Below are 20,975 nucleotides of genomic sequence, written 5' to 3'. Positions count from 1 at the left end.
CTATGAAATAAACACAGAAATTACTCATATAATCTACTCCAATATCTGAGGAAGGGTCATAAGAACTTTACAATTTAAAAGCAACTAAATGTGAAGTCTCTGAAAACATTTTATTTTCACTTTTCATATTTTCCAATAAGTTATAAAAAATCAATAAGGGGAAAAGCAAAATAAATTTTTTTTTACAATTAAAAAAATTGTAAAATATTTTCACAATTACTGTCATTCAATGAGCAATACATACTATTTCAATCCAAACTGTAATGAGACACACACATTCAAAAAAATCATACATCATCATAGGTAAATCTATGGCTGATTCATGTTGATGTTTGGTAGAAACAATACTGTAAAGCAATTATCCTTCAATAATAAATAAATTTAAAAATATATAAATCATAAATACTTATACAGCTTGCTGAGTTTTTGCAAAAATGCTATGTACCTAAATCCCACCAAGAAATTTACATTTAATAAACAAGGTCCTACAGTACTGCACATAGTATATTTAATCCTATGATAAACCATAATGGAAAAGAATATAAAAAAGAATTTATATACATATAACAAACACTTTGCTGTACAGCAGTTACACTGCAAATCAACCATTTAAAAATTTAAAAATTGATTTTTAAAAACTTATCATCACTCCAAAACCAAAGGATAACCACTGATTTGATGTCTTAGATTTCTTTTGCTTATTTCCTTACTTTATACAACCGACTTTCTTTTACTCAAAATTTTATTTGTGGTAGTCTTCCATGTTGTAAAGTATAATTGTAATCCACTGATTCTTCCTGCTACACAGTAATTCATTGATTGAATATACTATGTATTTTTCTGTTCTACTGTAGATGGACATTCATTTTTAGTTTTTGGCTACAACAAAGTACACTATAACATATTACTGTTATCTTTTGGTGAACTTATATATACATGGGGTGGAGGGAAGTGCTGGATCAATCAGTGTGTGTATTAATATATGTGCATGCACCTTCAGCTTTAGGAGACAGGCCAAAGAATTTTCTACAGTGGTTATCGATATATACTCCCACAAGAATTATTAATATGTTTCCATTTTTATTAACAATTAGTTCACATTCTTATCAAAACTTAACATTTTCTGTCTTAACACATTTACCATTCTGGTGAGTGACATCCCTTTTTAAAATATTTTTCAGATGAACTTCCCATAAGATAAAATTCATCATTTTACTATTTAAAGTTGTATAATTCTGTGATTATATACACAATATTGTGCAACAATTACCTTTAATTCCTGAACACTGTCATTGCTTCTGAGAGAAACACTGAACTTATTAAGGAATCAGTATTCCCCCCTCTAATCCCTATTTTTTGTAAACCTTGAAACAAGGATTTCCCTGCCAATCCAGTGGTTAAGACTCTGCACTCTCAATCCAAGGGGGCACAGGTTTGATCCCTGGTCAGAAAACTAAGATCCTGACTGCCGCACAATGCTCATCCAAAGTTATCCCACAGGATGACACAAGGGGACATTTCTGTCAGGAGCAAATAGAAAATAACCTTTATCTTTAAAATGGTGCTAGATGTTTTAGTCAATGCCTAAAAGACAGTAAAATCTTAATATAAAAATACTGAATAAATGATATAATTGACTCTAATAGAAAAACCAAGAGTATTGACTAAAAAGAAAAAAAGATTCAGAGTTCAGAAGGGCCATATTTAATTTCCTGTCAGGGTACAGGTTACATAGGCTATGTTTAACATGTCAAAATTCATTTTTAAAATGCAATATCATATATACATTATCCTATATGTATATTATATACACATAACAACTTTCTAAAAATAAGATAGCCAATTTTTTAAAAAAGCAATATATAAAATTTGAATATAATTCATATAAGTATAATTCATAAGTATATTCATAATATAAGTATAATTCATATATAAGTAATATAAGGAATAATAAGTTTAGCATTCCAGGTAAATAAACAAATTAAGAGAATAAGTTCAATAATATTTAATATTATTGTTAAAATGCTGGCATTTGTAAGCAGCAGAGAAAATTATCAATTTCTTAATAATGACAAGAAAGAAGTTTGATCCTTATAACATACAACAAAAATTCCAGACATTAATAATTTAAAAGGAAGAAAATTTAGAAAGTAGGAAAAATCTTCCAAAGCAAGAGCCAAAAGTGGCAAGCCATAAAAAAGACAGAATCTTTTGACTACATATAATATTAACACTCTGAAAGGCAAAGACACCATAATATGCTTTTTAAATTGCTGATCACAACCTGAGTCCCAATACCAATTTCATGCTTTGTAAAAAATTCTTTTTAATAGAATATTAAAGAAAAATAAGTATACTATATTCAGTAAAGATAAGTATTACCATTAAAACCTTTTATGTGTGGTTTTGTGTCCAGGTACTGAATAATGATGTAAACTGTATTTACTTCCTAATATGCATAGCTACTTCAAAGGTAGGAGAAATATTGTCAAAATTAAGGTGAAAATTTTATTGAAAAATTTTTATACTGAAATTTTTATTTTTTTTATACTGAAATTTTTAAAAAATCAAGTGACAGACTGGATAAATACAAGATATATAGTTACTGTTCTTGAGGGAAAAAAAATTTCTGAGAAATTAAAAAGGAAAATGACTCAATAGAATACTGAGGAAAGAACAGGCATAAGTAATTCACTTAGGTGGAAATCAAAAGGATCAAAATCTATCCAACTTCTTACTAGAAGAAAATAAAAATAAATGCAATCCAAATTACAAAAATAAAATGTAAGCAAATCATGATGCAATATAGCATTTAGAGAAAATATGAAATAAACCCTCATATATTCACACTGAGAATTAATGTGCAGTCATTACTGTATGTATCAATCTAGTGATTGCATGGCAAGATATTCATAATATATCATTAACACAAAATAACATGTGACAACATGTGATGTGATAACATGTGGTAAATTAAAACATCTTTTAATTTAAAATATACAAACAGTAGGAATTCCCTGGCAGTCCAGTGCTTAGGACTCAGCACTTTCACTGCCTTGGCCTGGGTTCAATCCCTGGTCAGGGAACTAACATCTCATAAGCTTTGCTGGCATGGTAAAACAAAAAGTACATCCAAATAATGTATTCATCACAAAGTGGATATAGAGGGAGCATACCTCAACATAATAAAGGCCATTATAATAAGCCATAAGCCCAGAGCTAACATCATGTTCAACAGTGAAAAGTTAAAAGCATATCCTGTAAGATCAGGAACAAAACGAGGATACTCGCTCTTACTACTTTTATTCACCACAGTATTGGTAGTCCGAGACATGGCAATCAGACAGAAAGAAGAAATAAAAGATGGCTAAAGATATCACATCAAAAGATGTTCAGCATAACTAATCAGAGAAATGCAAATCAAAACCACAACGAGATATCACTTCACACCAGAATGGCTATCATCAAGAAGACCACAAATAGCAAATGTTGGTGAAGATGTGGAGAAAAGGGAACTCTTATACACTGTTGGTAGGAATATAAATTAGTGCATCCGCTATGGAGAACAGTATTGAGGTTCCTCAACAAAGTAAAAATAGAATTACCACATGACCCAGCAATTCCACTCCCAGGTATTGATCTAAAGAAAATGAAGACAGTAATTCAAAAAGATACATACACCCCCCCCAATGTTTATAGTAGAATTATTTTTTTTCAAATCAATTCATTATTATCCTGACAGCTGGCATCATTAATACTTTAATAGAAACCACTTAAAATTAGCCAAATATGTAAGATAATTACATGCACAAAAGATATACGAACTATAACCATTTAAGAAGTAATAGATACCATAATTTGTACTCAACCATAACTTCTGTATTCAGAAATGATTATAAAATTAAAATCTAAGATAAAATCTGTCTACCATATACTTTGAGTGCTTTACATCTTAGAAAACAAAGGTAGTCTTTCACTGCTACACATTTAGTGTCTCTGATGAGTTGAGGAGATAAACACCATAAAACTTCGAATTTTTGTACTTTTATTGACTGTTGTGCATGCTGTGGTGCTCTGAGGTAGGTCTGGTGAAGGTCCATGAGACAAGGCTTAGAATTTCCAGCGGATATCCAGTCTTTTATACTAATGAGTCAAGCAAGCTTTGTCTCATGACTGTGTAGACTGCTAAATGAAAGACCACAGTGGTGATAACCAATGGCAAATATTTTAGATATGAGTCAGTGTCTATCCGGAGAAGGCAATGGCACCCCACTCCAGTACTCTTGCCTGGAGAATCCCAGGGACAGGGGAGCCTGGTGGGCTGCCGTCTACGGGGTGGCACAGAGTCAGACATGACTGAAGCGACTTTGCAGCAGCAGCAGCAGCGTCTATCAAACCTCACTCTCACAAAAGCACTGCTGAACTTTCAACTGTGCCTTTTGCAGGGGGCTAATGCAGAAAGTCGGAGAAGGCAATGGCACCCCACTCCAGTACTCTTGCCTGGGAAATCTCATGGACGGAGGAGCCTTGTAGGCTACAGTCCATGGGGTCGCTAAGAGTCGGATACGACTGAGCAACTTCACTCTCACTTTTCACTTTCATGCACTGGAGAAGGAAATGGCAACCCACTCCATTGTTCTTGCCTGGAGAATCCCAGGGACAGAGGAGCCTGGTGGGCTTCTGTCTATGGGGTTGCACAGAGTCGGACTTGACTGACGCAACTTAGCAGCAATGCAGAAAGTACTGGGTAAGAAACTGATTTATTGTTTGTACAGCTAAGTCAAAAGCAAGGACTTTGAAGACTAGGTGCTCCATTCTCAGAACTTGTTTCTTGATACAAGTGTCATCTGTAATGTAAACAAATTCTGCTACTTCTGGGGGTCTATTTCTTCAAACTTTGAGGCTAACAGCATAGCAGCAGTCCCCACAAGTTGAAGTTTTCCTCTCAACACAGACATGGATGAAAGAAACCTATCAAGGTAGTTCACAGTCAAATGCAGGGTCTCATTTTGTAGTTTATATTCTTCTCCCACATCAACTAACCAGTCTGCGAGGATAGCCTTCATACTGTTAGTAACGTTGGGCTGTTTCTTCATGTAACCCATGTTAGGCTTACATTTAACCTCCATTTCCCTAAGGTATGTGTGAACGTCCTCATGGTAGTCTGGTACTTCATTAACACTCCCTGGCTTTTCACCTTCCAATACAATTGATGTGACCATAGTATGTGGTGACTGCAAACTACCATCCACTGGGTAATCAAGAGGTACCAGTGGTTTTCTTGGTCCTGGTAAAGTAACAGCAAAGACATCTTCGCTTTCTGCTTTTTTAGATTCAGCTGGCCTCTTTTGCATTCTTCTGCTTCATCCAAGTGAATGGTAAACACAGGCTGTTTACTGTTTAATTTCCAAGGAGGAGCAGTGATATGCTCATCATTTATAGCAAGATCCTTAAGAGGAGCAACCCGTCAAGTGTTAGGCCTCTGGGGTGCTGGACCCCGCGAGTTTCCGGCCTTCGGTACCACCAGCCCACCCGGTCTGGGACTGCTGGGCGGGTGCCTCCTTCTCAGGGTTGATGTTCTCCTAGTCTTCTGGAATGCTCTTCGCTGCAGTGTTAGCGCCGAACCCGCCTGGCGGGCCAGTGGCTGGGGCGCGGAGCTGCCCACCATCACTGGGGCGTGGTAGTTCAGCCCTGCACCAAGCAGCTTGCACTGGATCCAGCAGACCCCCTGAGGAACTCTCCAAACGTATCCCCGTGGCAGCTTGAGCCAGCCTGCCCGCCGACCCAGGGGGACTGTGTAGGACCAACGAAATTGCTAAAGGCGGAGGCAAGCACTGCCAGGCCTGGAGGGGCAAGGACGCCTCGGAAATGAAGCGAGCAGCCTGCTGAAGCAGCCCATTCTTGCAGTTCAAATGTGTAGCAGAAATTATTTAAATAGCCAAGATATGGACACCACCTGCATGTCCATCAACAGATAAATAGATAAAGATGCTGGTTTATTATATAAACTGGAATGTACTCAGCCATAAAAAGGGATGAAATTTTGCCATTTGCAACAACATGGATGAACTTGGAGAATACTATGCTTAGTGAAATAAGTCAGACAGACAAATACTATATGATATCACTTATATCTGGAATCTAAAAGATAAAATAAATGAATTTAACAAAACAGAAACAGAATCGGAGATATAGAGAACTAGTGGTTACTAGTGGGGAGAAGAATGGGGGGAGGGTCAAGTTGCTGCTGCTGCTGCTAAGTTGCCTCACTTGTGTCCCACTCTGTGCAGCCCCATAGATGGCAGCCCAACAGGCTCCTCTGTCCCTGGGATTCTCCAGGTAAGAATACTGGAGTGGGTTGCCATTTCCTTCTCCAATGCATGAAAGTGAAAGTGAAGTCACTCAGTCGTGTCCGACTCTGTGCAACCCCATAGATGGCAGCCTACCAGGCTCCTCCATCCATGGGATTCTCCAGGCAAGAGTACTGGAGTGGGTTGCCGTGGGGAATTAAGAGGTATCAACTACTATGTATAAAATAAATAAGTTAAAAGGACCTAGTATACAGCAGAGGCAATGTAACCAATATTTTTTGTATTTTTTTCTTCTTTTGTAACCAATATTTTATAGTAACTTTAAATGAAGTAAATAATCTATATAAAAATTTTGAATCCTATGCTGTATACCTGAAACTATTATTTTAAATAAACTATTCCTCAATTTAAAAAATACATAAAATCAACTTATTTAAATAGATAAAATCTAAATAAAGTATATATAGGTTTGTTTTTAAAAAGAAGTATTGAAAAAAAAAGAAGTATTGAAAAGAAACCAATTTATTTGCCATTACTATTTAATCTTGAATACTAACATGGGGAAGGAAAGAGAGCAATCCTTAGGAATTGTACAACCCAGGATGTGCTGCTTAACCATAACTATAGTTTTCTCTTTTTAAGAGATCATATATGATTGTGATGGTAATTAAGTGAGATAACTATGTCAGATAATAACTGACTCAAGAGCACAGTGACAGTGAGCTATCACTAAGAGAGAATACAATTTCATCACAACAGTTGTAATTTCAAAGCCATTAGCTGTATTCTAATATACTCATTACTTGCAATAGCTCATTTAACCTTCACACAACCCTGACACAGGCACTGTGGAAAGATGCTCAACATTAAAAGAAATGCAAATTAAAATGACATTTTTCATTCATTAGAATAGCAGTCCAAAAGTTTGACCACCTAGACCCTTGGGCAAGCTGTGGGGAAATAAACTCACATATTGGTGCTGTAAGTACAAAATGGTGCAATCCGTATGGAAGGCAATTTGGCAATAATTATCAAAATTAAGTGCAACTTTCATACAGCAGTTTGAAATTTATCCCAGTTATACCTGCACATAACTACATGTTTTGACAGCTTTGTATATTTAAACAAATAGCTGAAAAGATTTCAATGTCCATCTGTAGCAGGCTAATTAAATTGTGATATAGCTATATAATGTCTTGCAACCATAAAAAAGGATAAAAAATTCCATAGCTAACAGGAAAAGATTATATGTGAAATATGTTTTGTATAAAAAGAAATAATATACACATTCATATCTGCATAAAGTTACTCTGGAAGAAACTAATGGTGAATAGAAAGAGTTTAGGAGCAATACTTTATAGTGAGGAAACAGCAAAGGTTTATTTAGGCCAGATATGATTAAAAGCTATTTTGACTTTTTAATATATTTCCCTTGAAAGTAAACCAAAATTGACAAAGCACTCTATGCAAAGACTTCTAGGTATAGTAAGTGAAAGAAATCTAAATGCAGAATACATATTTTTTTTATAATACTTGTTTAAGATATTTTAGGAAGGCTACGTACAACAGTCAACATTTGTCTTTTAGAACTCGGGAAGTGGTGGGGAGGAAGCCCTATTTTGTAGGGTTGGCCAATTTTTGTGGTGCCAATCCACTATCAAAGTGACCAACTAAGCAAGAGTTGGGAAGAAATGCACACACCTAATAAGCTGCAAGGAGTTGTTTCCATGACATCACTGAGAGCGAGAATCCAACTACTTGAAATAAGCCCCAATGGCTACAGTTTTTTAAATGATGATTTTATTGGCATTTAATCTGCCTAGGTATAGTGTATTTCCTGAACATTCATCTTGAAGTGCAAATTATTGGGTTGGCCAATAATTTCCTTTGGGTTTTTCTGGAAGCTGTTACAGCAAAACCCAAATAACTACCTACCTGTGTTTGTATCTCTTCTCCTCCTACCCCAGCCCCTCCCCCGCAAGTTCCATTCTTGTCCTCTACTACTCCAAAAAGACCCAAGGGTACAATTTAAAAGACAGTAAATGATTTCAAAGTCCCCTAGTTGTCTGTCCTCCATTCAATACCCATTCCAAGATTACAGGTTGCACACACTCTGAACTAACAGGAATGTTGAACTCCTTAGATGAGATCTGGATCCAATAGTTCCCAAGCTATTGCCATGTTCTCATTTTTCCACATTCCTATCCTCAGGACACTCTTATACCTACACGTGCAGGAGCCAAATGGTACTGAGGAAGTGAAGTGAAGCCGCTCAGTCGTGTCTGACTCTTTGCAACCCCATGGACTGTAGCCCACCAGGCTCCTCTGTCCATGTGATTTTCCAGGCAAGAATACTGGAGTAGGTTGCCATTTCCTTCTCCAGGGGATCTTGCCGACCCAGGGATCGAACCCAGGTCTCCCGCATTGGGGGCAGACGCTTTACCATCTGAGCCACCAGAGAAGTAGGAAAGAGGCCTTCTATTCTGAAAATTCTGACTCTGCCCTTTGAACAGGATCTGATTGCAGCCCTCCCAACGCATGCTCACATTCCATACATGCTGCATTTCCTACAACCAGAAACAGGTACCCAGACTACAAGAAAAAAGAAAAACTTCCAAAGCATTTTCAGAACTTTGGTCCAACAAGACTATAACCTTTACTACACAGATAATCAGTTTGTTTCTTAACCTACTTTTCGTTTTTCCCCACCCCTTCTTGCAGAAGTCTTTTAAAACATTTTTCCCCTAATATTCCTCCCCAGAAGATCTTAATACCTCCCCAGAAGATCATAATATCACAGATATAGTGTGTCTGTGTTTACATACGGTGACCTCATTGTGATATCTTAAGTTTTTTCAACCCCTTCCCCACCAAGAACCAATTTTTTTTCTTCACCTCCTTGGAGGAAAAATCAATTTTAAAAACTAACAAATAAAGCGGCAGGAGCAGCCCACAGTGTATTTATCCCTAATCAGAAGAAACACGTCCCAGGTCTGCTTCCTCAACCTGAAAATTGAGCATGTGAAGAAAAACCCGAGGGAAAACCACTGAGGCCTCCATGAAGTTTGACTTTCAGAAGACACAATCATTCCTGATACTGTATTTTCCCTCTCATATTCCCTTTAAAAAGCAGCCTGAAAAAGACGCACAGAGGTCAGCCCTGCTGTCCAACCTACCACCAAACAATGCTCACCACAACTCCTTGCTAACAAAATCAGATTTAAGTCAAAAGTAAAGATGAACCAGTGACTCACCAAAGATCCACCTAAGGAAATTCTAAAATAAGCATTTAACACACACATACATCAAAAATATCCTCCTTCGAAGGGGATCTACTTTATTTTATTAGAGCAGTGAAATTATCTATTCCAGAATCCCAGCCATTAATTTCCCCCTTTTCCTTTTTTAGGCATAAAAAAGGAATACCTGCCCTACCAAGATTTGTAACCCTAACATTCTTTTTTAGTTTGCCTCTTATCTGTTTCTCCAGTTTGCCTACAGCTACCCAGTGAGGGGTTTCAAAGGCCACAGATAGGCAGGGCTGGGTAAGCCAGAAGAGCAGGAGCATAGAGACTGGATGACTATACACCCCAACCTGTCCTACCTTGGGGCCACAGGGCCTTATGGTTTTTCCAAGCTTGTGCCGAATAGGAGCCATGGCAGAAACTACAGAAGTGTCTCAATTTTCTCCTTCAGATCCAGAAGCCAGATGCAAAAGCTTTCCTAAAGTTTTCATTCTTACCCCCCAAAACTCCACCCTCATTTGGCCACAGGGTTTTAGAATCCACAGTAAATCCTTTACTTGAGGGTGGGGCAAAGGAGGAGACTTATCTAAAGGGAGGGACAACTTCTATTTAGTCAAAAACCAAGTTAATTGCAAATGCATTCCAAAAGTGTAAAACTGACCTAAAAGCTAAACCTCTCTAGTCAGAGATGACCTTGTTTTAGACCACCTCCTCAGCAGCTAAGAGCCAGTATAATTTATTCCTAGTCAAAAAGATAAAAATCCAGAACTTCCCTGGTGGTCCACAGAGCTCAAGTTCAGTCCCTAGTCAGGAACAAAGTTCCCACATGCCTCGAGGCATAGCAAAAAAAAAAAGTATGTAAGACATTAAAAAAAAGAGAGAAAGATTAAAAAAAACCCCTCTCTGGTGGCAAGGCTAAAAGCACCAAGGCCAGGACTATCTGTCAAGAAGAGCCCATTATGGTACCTCCCTCAGGAAAATGATGAAAAAAATTGAAATCAGCCAGCCCACAAGTACACTTGCTTATCTGGTGGCAAAAACAAAATGAAGAGACAAGCTTTGGGGATCTGGTTCTGTGGTTCCTGAAAAGGTGGCAGGTAATTCCCAAACCTACAGCACCACGTCTATCAGGCTATAGTCTGACTGAAGAAACTAAAGGTCCACCATTTGTAACATTGCTAGCCTAAAATAAATGTGTTAATTCATGTAAAAATAACAAAAGACAAAAAAAAAAAAAAATCCCAAAACCCAGACTCCAAATCTGCCTCAAAGCTATCAACCCACTAAATTCCCTCCTCATTCGAATATCTTCAGGGGTTACCCCTCAAGGTTATAAATGACTTCTGAACTGCCAAATCCAAACATTCCTTAACTATTACACACCTACTCTGCTCTTTCGAAGATCCCCAAGGGGATTCTCCAATGAAACTAAAATCTAGGTCTCCCCTGGAGCCTCACTCTTGAATGTCTGTCCCTTGGCTGTAGGTGTGTCCCCCAAGCCTGTTCCTTAGAAGATTCCAGATCCACTGCCTTTTTAGTCTTCACACTTTTCGTGAACAACCCTATCCAAGCTTAAAATTAATAACCAACTCTGATGTTCAGTGTATTATTCTTTACACTTTTTTTATATTCTTTAACTGTTTCATATATTTTTAATAATGTGAGCTTTCCCAGAATGAAACTGGTAACTCCCCTTTCTATTGCTTACCAACCACGTGGCATAAAGCTCTATAGATCCCCTTTGCACCTCAATTTCCTTACGATAACTCAACTTACAGACAATACTATATATAAAATAGATAAACCAACAAAGACCTACTATATAGCACAGGGAACTATACTCAATAATTTATAACAACCTATAAGGGAAAAGAATCTAAAAAAGAATTGCACCTGAAATTAACATGATATTGTAAATCAACTAGTATTGTTGCTGTCCAGCTCTTTGCGACCCCATGGACTGCAGCACACCAGGCTTCCCTGTCCTTCATCATATTCAGGAGCATGCTTAAACGCATGTTCATTGAGTCAATGATGCCATCCAACCATCTCACCCTCTGTCTTCCCCTTCTCCTCCTGCCTTCACTCTTTCCCAGAATCAGGGTCTTTTCTAATGAGTCAGCTCTTCGCATCAGGTGGCCAAAGTATTGAAGCTTCAGTTTCAGCATCAGTCCTCCCAATGAATATTCACTATTGATTTCCTTTATGATTGACTGGTTTGATCTCCTAGGAGCCCAAAGGACTCTCAAGAGTATTCTCCAACTTTACAGTTCAAAACAACTACACTTAAAGAACAATAATTTCTCAGGATTTTAAAAATAACTTTAAAAAGATAAATAACTACTCTATAGCATAGTACATACTACTTCTATTCATCTGTCTGTGAGTTATAGCAGAACAACATTGCTCTTTAAATAAAATATCATAGCTTAATCCCCAAATTCAGTATATGCACACAGGTTTCACACGGGGTTTCCCTGGTGTCTCAGATAGTGAAGAATCTGCCTGCTTTGCAGGAAACCCAGGTTCAGTGCCTGGGCCAGGAAGATCCCGTGGAGAAGGGAATAGCAATCCACTCCAGTATTCTTGCCTGGAGAATTCCATGGACAGAGGAGCCTGGAGAGCTACAGTCCATGGAGTCAAAGAGTCAAACACAACTGAGAGACTAACACTTTCACTTTTCACACAGGGTTCTCACAAATTATTAAGGAAAGGAGTGAAACTGGAACCCAATTTAGAGGCTAGGTCTTAAGGAAGCAGTCAAAGGTCACCATCTATTTCTCCCACAAATATTCCTTGGCCTATAAATCCTCTTCAGAATAACCCTGGTATGTTTTGCTGCTGCTGCTGCTGCTGCTAAGTTGCTTCAGTCGTGTCCGACTCTGTGCAACCCCATAGACGGCAGCCCACCAGGCTCCCCCGTCCCTGGGATTCTCCAGGCAAGAACAATGGAGTGAGTTGCCATTTCCTTCTCCAGTGCATGAAAGTGAAAAGTGAAAGTGAAGTCGCTCAGTCATGCCTGACTCTTAGCGACCCCATGGACTGCAGCCTATCAGGCTCCTCCGTCCATGGGATTTTCCAGGCAAGAGTACTGGAGTGGGGTGCCATCGCCTTCTCTGAGCTGGTATGTTTTACTTTCTAGTATAACTTTTTCTTCAAATTTGTTAGTTTCATATAATTAGGAGAAAAAGATACGGTGAAAACTTCCTGTTATTAATACCATAATATGAATTGCCATATTAAATTTTAAAACAAAAGAACATACAAATTGCAGATTATTTATCCAACCACACGAGTTTTTGCAAATGCAGTTTACATGGACTTTTTTGGGTTTGTTTGTTAATGGCACTTAAACTCTCCTCAAGATTTCTGGAGATTTGTAATCCTGTTTTCCAGTAGGGTTTAACTCCTGTCAAGTCACTCCACCTGGAATGTTCCCTCATGATCAAAGATAATATTCAAAGACCTTGCCTCGCCTAACTCCCTCCAGAAGGCCATCAGATAACTAGCTAATTTATGATCCTATGAGGAACCAAGAAAGGTTTTAGTTTTTGATGCTTTCTACATCACCCCTGTACATGTGTGCACAGTGGTGGCACAGTGGTAAAGAACCCTTCTGCCAATGCAGGAGACACAGGTTCAATCCCTGGGTCAGGAAAATCCCCCGAAGAAGGAAATGGCAAACCACTCCAGTATTCTTGCCTGGAAAATGCCATGGACAGAGGAGCCTGATGGGCTACTCTTTGGGGTCCCAGAGTCAGATACAACTAGCCATGAACACACATCCAGGCTTACGGTTCACATGCCTTGGGTCTCTGCTCCCTTCCTCCAACATTTTCCTTTGAAGAAAATGTGTCTATTTCAGTTTAGACTTTCTACGAATAATAACATAATCTCCAAGAATACTGACTGTGTATTCAGCACTTAGCTGGTGATGGTATGCACAGAGGTATTTATACATTCCTAACAGAAAAATCAGAGAGCATTCTGGAGTCAAGGATCAGTAAATTTCTCCTAGCTACCTTCTTCCCCACAGCCTAGGACAAACTGAAATCTTTTGTCTTGAGAAAACAAAAGCCTCCAGAAATATTTAGCTCCCACCTTACCTCTCTGCGCTGTTCACAAACAATGTCATCCAAACTGCAATTACCTATCATGTACCTTCAACCCATTATAATTAGGCTTCTGCTCCCACTACCCCACTGAAACTATCCAAGATTCACCACGGTAGTCCAATTGGTCACTTATGATCTTTCTTTCAGTTCTGAGTCCATCATTTCAGTCTCCCTGGTTGGCTTCTTTGCCCACATATAAAGGAGAGTGTTTCCCTTTGTCTCCTCTCCATTCACCCCGTTTATTGGCACACTTGCCCTTCAGTCTATGATTGCCTGCTGCTGATTCTCACATCAAGAAAAGACATTTCTCCTGAATGTGAAATTCATTTATCCACTAACTAGACATCTTCACCTGGCAATTACAACTGAACCATGTCTAAAAGGGCTTCCCTGATGGCTCAGATGGTAAGGAATTTGCCTGCAATACAAGAGACCCAAATTCTAACCCTTGGTCAGGAAGATCCCCTGAAGAAGGGTATGGCAGGCAACTCCAATATTATTGCCTGGAGAATTCCATGGACATAGAAGCTTGGTGGGCTACAGTCAATGGGATCTCAGAGTATCGGACAAGACTGAGTGGTTAAAACTTTCATGTCTAAAAGTTAATGAATTACCTCATTCTTTGGGCTTGCTTTAACCCCCAAATCTACTAATGACCCATGAGTCTTCTGAGAAGCCATTAAGTTGAGTACACTCCCGTTTATCCCTGTGTTCCCCATTCCTACTTCTTTGCCTCCGTACATGCATTCAAAATGCTTATGGAGACCAATAACAAGGCATGTATCCATCAAAAGCAGAGGAAAGGGACCAGTTCTAATGGAACTCACATTTTCATGAGCATTAGATAGCAAACATTGTCTGGACCTAAGCTACCCTGAGTGGATTAATCTCAGAATTCGGATTGGTTTGCAGAATATAGCACACCCAAACCTTCATGCTGTTCAAAGGAAGCACTGTCCAATGTAAATACGATGTGAGCTACAAAATTCATTTCAAAGCCTTTAGGAGATATTTTCTTTAGGTAAAAATGAAGCAGGTAAAATAAAATTTAATATATTTCTATTTAAGTCACCATAGCAACCAAATTATTTCAGCATGGAATTATTATAAAAATTATCAGTAAGTTTACCTTTTTACATAAAACCTATGAAATTTAGTGTATATTTTATACTTAATGAATCGCAATTCAATGCTAAATATTCAGTGATTGAATGAAAATGCAATGGTACCAAAATAAAGTCGTATTTTAAATTTTAAAATTAAAATGAAATAAAAATTGGTTTCTCAGTTGTCCTATCCAAATTACAAATTATTAGACAATGCAGTTATTTATGGAATTCATTTGAAATGCAAATCTAATCGCTTTAGGCTATATTCCACACTGCACCTGGCTAAACAACAACATCACCCAAGGGGGTTCTAGAAACCATGCATTCTAAACTAACCCCTGCCTGGTTCCCTTAGATCTGAAGCTAAAAAGCCCATAAAGACTCAAAGAACAGCTTGGTAAAGGAAAGAGGGAACCAAGATTCCCCAGAGCAAAATTCACATTTTTCAGTCCAGAAAGCAAGGCCTCCAAGTTCCTGGCTTTGGGCCATATTTTACAGAATGTCTCTTAAACCAACCATACTCCCCTACCCAGCCCTACCCCCAGCCTTGCTTCCTCTAGGCTATTTTAAGCAGCCCTATCATCAAGTAAAACTTAACATAGAAAGCTTTTGGGGCTTCCAATTTGCCTCTAATAAAGAACTAGAGGAAATGTGACATTGTGAAATCAAGTATTTCTTAATTCCCCAGCTTTTTATATGTTTTCTTCTTGCTGTTGGTAGTGGTGTTTTTATTTTTTTACTTTTTGGGCCACATCACAAGTCACAAGGGATCTGATCTCTCAGACATGGATGAAACACTTTCCCCCTGCAGTGCTAGCCCAGATTAAACACTGGACTGCCAAGGAAATCCCAGATCAAATATTTCTCTTTTTTTTCCCTAATCAATTATTTCTTATCCTGCTGCCTCACTCAGATAAAAGGGGGTTCCCTGGTGGCTCAGATGGTAAAGAATCTGTCTACAGTGCAGGAGACCCAGGTTCAAACATTGGGTTGGGAAGATCCCCTGGAGAAGGAAATGGCAATCCATGCTAGTATTCTTGCCTGGAGAATCCCATGGACAGAGGACCCTGGCAGGGTACAGTCCATGGGGTTGCAAAGAGCCGGACATGACTGAGGGACTAATGCACTCACATAAAACTGAACACTCCCTTCTTTAAATTCTCTGCACACATATTTAACACAATTGATTGCACTTAACCTGTTTTGTTGTTGTTCAGTCACTCCATCATGTCTCACTCTTTGAGACCCCGTTGTAGCAAGCCAGGCTTCCCTGTCCTTCATTATCTCCTGGAGTTTGCTCAACCATGTCCATTGAGTCAGTGATGCCATCCAACCATCTCATCCTCTGTTGTCCCCTTCTCCTGCCTTCAGTCTTTTCCAGCATCAGGGTCTTTTCCAATGACTCTGCTCTTCGAATCAGGTGGTCAAGGTATTGGAGCTTCAGCTTCAGCAACAGTCCTTCCAGTGAATATTCAGGGTTGATTTCCTTTAGCATTGGCTCATTTGATCTCCTTGTGATCCAAGGGACTCTCAAGAGTCTTCTCCAACATCACAGTTTGAAAGCATCGACTCTTTGGTCCTCAGCCTTCTTTATGGTCCAACTATCACATCCAGACATGACTACTGGAAAAACCATAACATTGACCATACAGAACTTTGTCAGCAAAGTAATGTCTCTGCTTTTTAATATGTTGTCTAGGTTGGTCATAGCATTTCTTCCAAGTAGCAACCATCTTTTAATTTCATGGCTGTATCACCATCTGCAGTGATTTTGGAGCCCCCAAAAATAAAGTCTGCCACTGTTCCCATTATTCCCCCTTTTATTTGCCATGAAGTGATGGGATCGTATGCCATGATCTTAGTTTTTCGAATGTTGAGTTTTAAGCCAGCTTTTTCACTCCTCTTTCACTTTCATCAAGAGGCTCTTTACTTCTTCCTTGCTTCCTGCCATAAGAGTGATGTCATCAGTTTATCTGAGGTTATTGATATTTCTCCCAGCAATCTTGATTCCAGCTTTAGCTTCATCCAGCCCAGCATTTCACATGATTTGCTCTGCATATAAGTTAAATAAGCAGGGTGACAATATAGAGCCTGGGTGACAATATAGAGCCTTGATGCACTCCTTTCCCGATTTGGAACCAGTCCATTGTTCCAGGTCTGGTCCTAACTGTTGCTTCTTGACCTGCATACAGGTTTCTCAGGAGGCAGGTAAGGTGGTCTGGTATTCCCACCTCTTTAAGAATTTTCCACAGTTAGCTGTAATCCAAATAGTCAGAGGCTTTAGCATAGTCAAGGAAGCAAAAGTAGATGTTTTTCTGGAATTCTCTTGCTTTTACTATGATCCAACAGATGTTGGCAATTTGATCTCTGGTTCCTCTGCCTTTTCTAAATCAAGCTTGTACATCTGGAATTTCTGGTTCACATACTGTTGAAGCCTAGCTTGGAGGATTTTGAGCCTTACCTTGCTGGCATGTGAAATGAGCACAATTGTGCCGCAGTATGAACAGTAGTTCTTTACTAATATGAGAATATTTATGTGAGACTTTCCTAGTGGTCCAATAGTTAAGATCCTGCACTTTCACTGCTTGGTACATGGCCTAGAATTTAGGTGAGGAATTAAGATCACACTGCAGTGTGGCCAAAAAAAGATTAAAAAAAAAGTTTTGAGAATATTTATGTAAAGCTGGTTTGAGTTGCATCATAAAAACAAAGGTTTCAAAAGGATACAGGACTGGGTAAATAAAGTACAGTATGATATGTCTGTACAATGGAATTCTAGGTATTCACTAAAGTAGCCTGCATTGCAATGACAACATTTCAAAATATAGCATTAAAAAGGGCAGCTGAAAAATTACATATGATACAGTCCTCTGTGTGTGTATGTGGAAAGTGTTAGGGAGAAGTATCTATGTAAGTGTAGATTCCAACCATCTGCTACCTTAATAATAAAAATTGTAAAATTTCTAATTACATTAAAAATATAAATAAAAATTCAGAAAACCACATGCAGGAAATTTCAGTATCAATCAACTTTCTATGAAAAACTGTTTCATTCCAATAATAATAAATAAATAAAAATTAAAGACTTAATGGACATTTTTCCCAAAAAGACAAACAGGTGGCCAGCAGGTACATGAAAAGAAGCTAATCATTATTCATTATTAAAAAAACACGAATCAACACCACAATGAGATAGTACCTCAAATAAAGTAGTAGCACTATTCAAAACAGTCAAGGTAAGGAAACAACTTAAGTGTTTGTCAATTGATTAATGAGTAATGGGTACAAAAAATATGGTAGATGTACACAATGGGATTTTATTGTCTTTCAGTTCAGTTCAGTCGTTCAGTCATGTCTGACTCCGCCACCCCATGAACCACAGCTTGCCAGGCCTCCCTGTCCATCACCAGCTCCCAGAGTTTACCTAAACCCATGTCCATCGAGTTGGTGATGCCATCCAACCATCTCATCCTCTGTCATCCCCTTCTCCTGCCCTCAATCTTTCCCAGCATCAGGGTCTTTTCCAATGAGTCAGCTCTTTGCATCAGGTGGCCAAAGTGTTGGAGTTTCAGCTTCAATACCAGTCCTTCCAATGAACACCCAGGACTGACCTCCTTTAGGATGGTCTGGTTGGATCTCCTTGCAGTCCAAGGGACTCTCAAGAGTCTTCTCCAACACCACAGTTCAAAAGCATCAATTCTTCTGTGCCCAGCTTTCTTTATAGTCCAACTCTCACATCCATACATGACCACTGGAAAAACCATAGCCTTGACTAGATGGACATTTGTTGCCAAAGTAATGTCTCTGCTTTTTAATATGCTGTCTAAGTTGGTGATAACTTTCCTTCCAAGGAGTAAGCATCTTTTAATTTCACAGCTGCAATCACCATCTGCAGTGATTTTGGAACCCAGAAAAATAAAGTCAGCCACTGTTCCCACCATTTCCCCATCTATTTGCCATGAAATGATGGGACTGGATGCCATGATCTTTGTTTTCTGAATATTGAGCTTTAAGCCAACTTTTTCACTCTCCTCTTTCACTTTCAAGAGGTTTTTAGTTCTTCTTCACTTTCTGCCATAAGGGTGGTGTCATCTGCATATCTGAGGTTATTGATATTTTTCCCAGCAATCGTGATTCCAGCTTGTGCTTCCTCCAGCCCAGCATTTCTCATGATGTACTCTACATATAAGTTAAATAAGCAGGGTGACAATATACAGCCTTGATGTACTCCTTTTCCTATTTGGAACTAGTCTGTTGTTCTATGTCCAGTTCTAACTGTTGCTTCCTGACCTGCATACAGGTTTCTCAAGAAGCAGGTCAGGTGGTCTGACATTCCCATCTCTTTCACAGTTTTCCACAGTTTATTGTGATCCACACAGTCAAAGGCTTTGGCATAGTCAATAAAGCAGAAATAAATGTTTTTCTGGAACTCTTGCTTTTCAATGATCCAGCAGATGTCGGTAATTAGATCTCTGGTTTCTCTGCCTTTTCTAAAACCATCTTGAACATCTGGAATTTCACAGTTCATGTATTGCTGAGTGCAATTGTATGGTACTTTGAGCATTTTTTGGCATTGCCTTTCTTTGAGATTGGAATGAAAACTGACCTTTTCCAGTCCTGTGGCCACTGCTGAGTTTCCCAAACTTGCTGGCATATTGAGTGCAGCACTTTCACAGCATCATCTTTCAGGATTTGAAATAGCTCAACTGGAATTCCATCACTTCCATTAGCTTTGTTTGTAGTGATGCTTCCTAAGGCGCACTTGACTTCACATTCCAGGATGTCTGGCTCTAGCTGAGTGTGAGTGATCACACTATAGTGATTATTTGGGTTGTGAAGATCTATTTTGTACAGTTCTGTGTATTCTTGCCACCTCTTCTTAATCTCTTCTGCTTCTGTTAGGTCCATACCATTTACGTCCTTTATTGAGCCCATCATTGCATGAAATGTTCCCTTGGTATCTCTGATTTTCTTGATGAGATCTCTAGTCTTTCCCATTCTATTGTTTTCCTCTATTTCTTTATATTGATTACTGAGAAAGGCTTTCTTATCTCTCCTTGCTATTCTTTGGAACTCTGCATTCAAATGAGTATATCTTTCCTTTTCTCCTTTGCTTTTCACTTCTCTACTTATTACAGCTATTTCTAAGGCCTCCTCAGACAGTCATTTTCCTTTTTTGCATTTCTTTTTCTTGGGGATGGTCTTGATTCCTGTCTCTTGTACAATGTCATGAACCTCCATCCACAGTTCATCAGGCACTCTGTCTGTCCAATCTAGTCCCTTAAATATATTTCTCACTTTCACTGTATAGTCATAAAGGATTTGATTTAGATCATACCTGAATGGTCTAGTGGTTTTCCCCACTTTCTTCAATTTAAGTCTCAATTTGGCAGTGAGGATTCCATGATCTGAGCCACAGTCAGCTCCCAGTCTTGTTTTTGCTGACTGTATAGAGCTTCTCCATCTTTGGCTGCAAAGAAAATAATCAATCTGATTTCGGTGTTGACCATCTGGCGATATCCATGTGTAGAGTCTTCTCTTGTGTTGTTGGAAGAGGGTGTTTGCTATGACCAGTGAGTTCTTTTGGCAGAACTCTATTAGCCTTTGCCCTGCTTCATTCTGTACTCCAAGGCCAAATCTGCCTGCTACCCCAGGTGTTTCTTGACCTCCTACTTTTGCATTTCAGTCCCCTATAATGAAAAGGACATCTTTTCTGAGTGTTAGCTCTAGAAGGTCTGTAGGTCTACATACAACTGTTCAACTTCAGCTTCTTCAGCATTACTGGAAGGGGCATAGACTTGGATTACCATGATATTGAATAGTTTGCCTTGGAAACGAACAGAGATCATTCTGTCATTTTTGAGATTGTATCCAAGTACTGTATTTCGGACTATTTTGGTGACTGTAACAGCTACTCCATTTCTTCTAAGGGATTCCTGCCCATACTGGTAGATATAATGGTCGTCTGAGTTAAATTCACCCATTCCAGTCTATCTTAGTTCGCTGATTCCTAGAATGTCAATGTTCACTCTTGCCATCTCCTGTTTGACCACTTGCAATTTGCCTTGATTCATGGACCTAACATTCCAGGTTCCTATGCAATATTGCTCTTTACAGCATGGAACCTTGCTTCTATCACCAGTCCCATCTACAACTGAGTGTTGTTTTTGTTTTGGCTCCATCCCTTCATTCTTT

At 38.8% G+C, this 20,975-nt stretch overlaps 1 protein-coding gene and 1 pseudogene across 4 annotated transcripts in view; both read right to left on the bottom strand.

The window, feature by feature from the left end:
* The window catches only part of TET1 (tet methylcytosine dioxygenase 1), a 139,926-nt gene that overhangs the window by 51,643 nt on the left and 67,308 nt on the right, over window positions 1–20,975 (bottom strand). The window lies entirely within an intron of this gene.
* LOC132658670 (cyclin-A2-like) overlaps window positions 2–20,975 on the bottom strand; it is a 42,630-nt pseudogene continuing 21,656 nt past the window's right edge.

This window comes from Ovis aries, chromosome 25 (genome assembly GCF_016772045.2).
Source record: "Ovis aries strain OAR_USU_Benz2616 breed Rambouillet chromosome 25, ARS-UI_Ramb_v3.0, whole genome shotgun sequence".
Lineage (NCBI taxonomy): Eukaryota > Metazoa > Chordata > Mammalia > Artiodactyla > Bovidae > Ovis > Ovis aries.
This window is presented reverse-complemented; position numbering and strand designations above follow the sequence as displayed.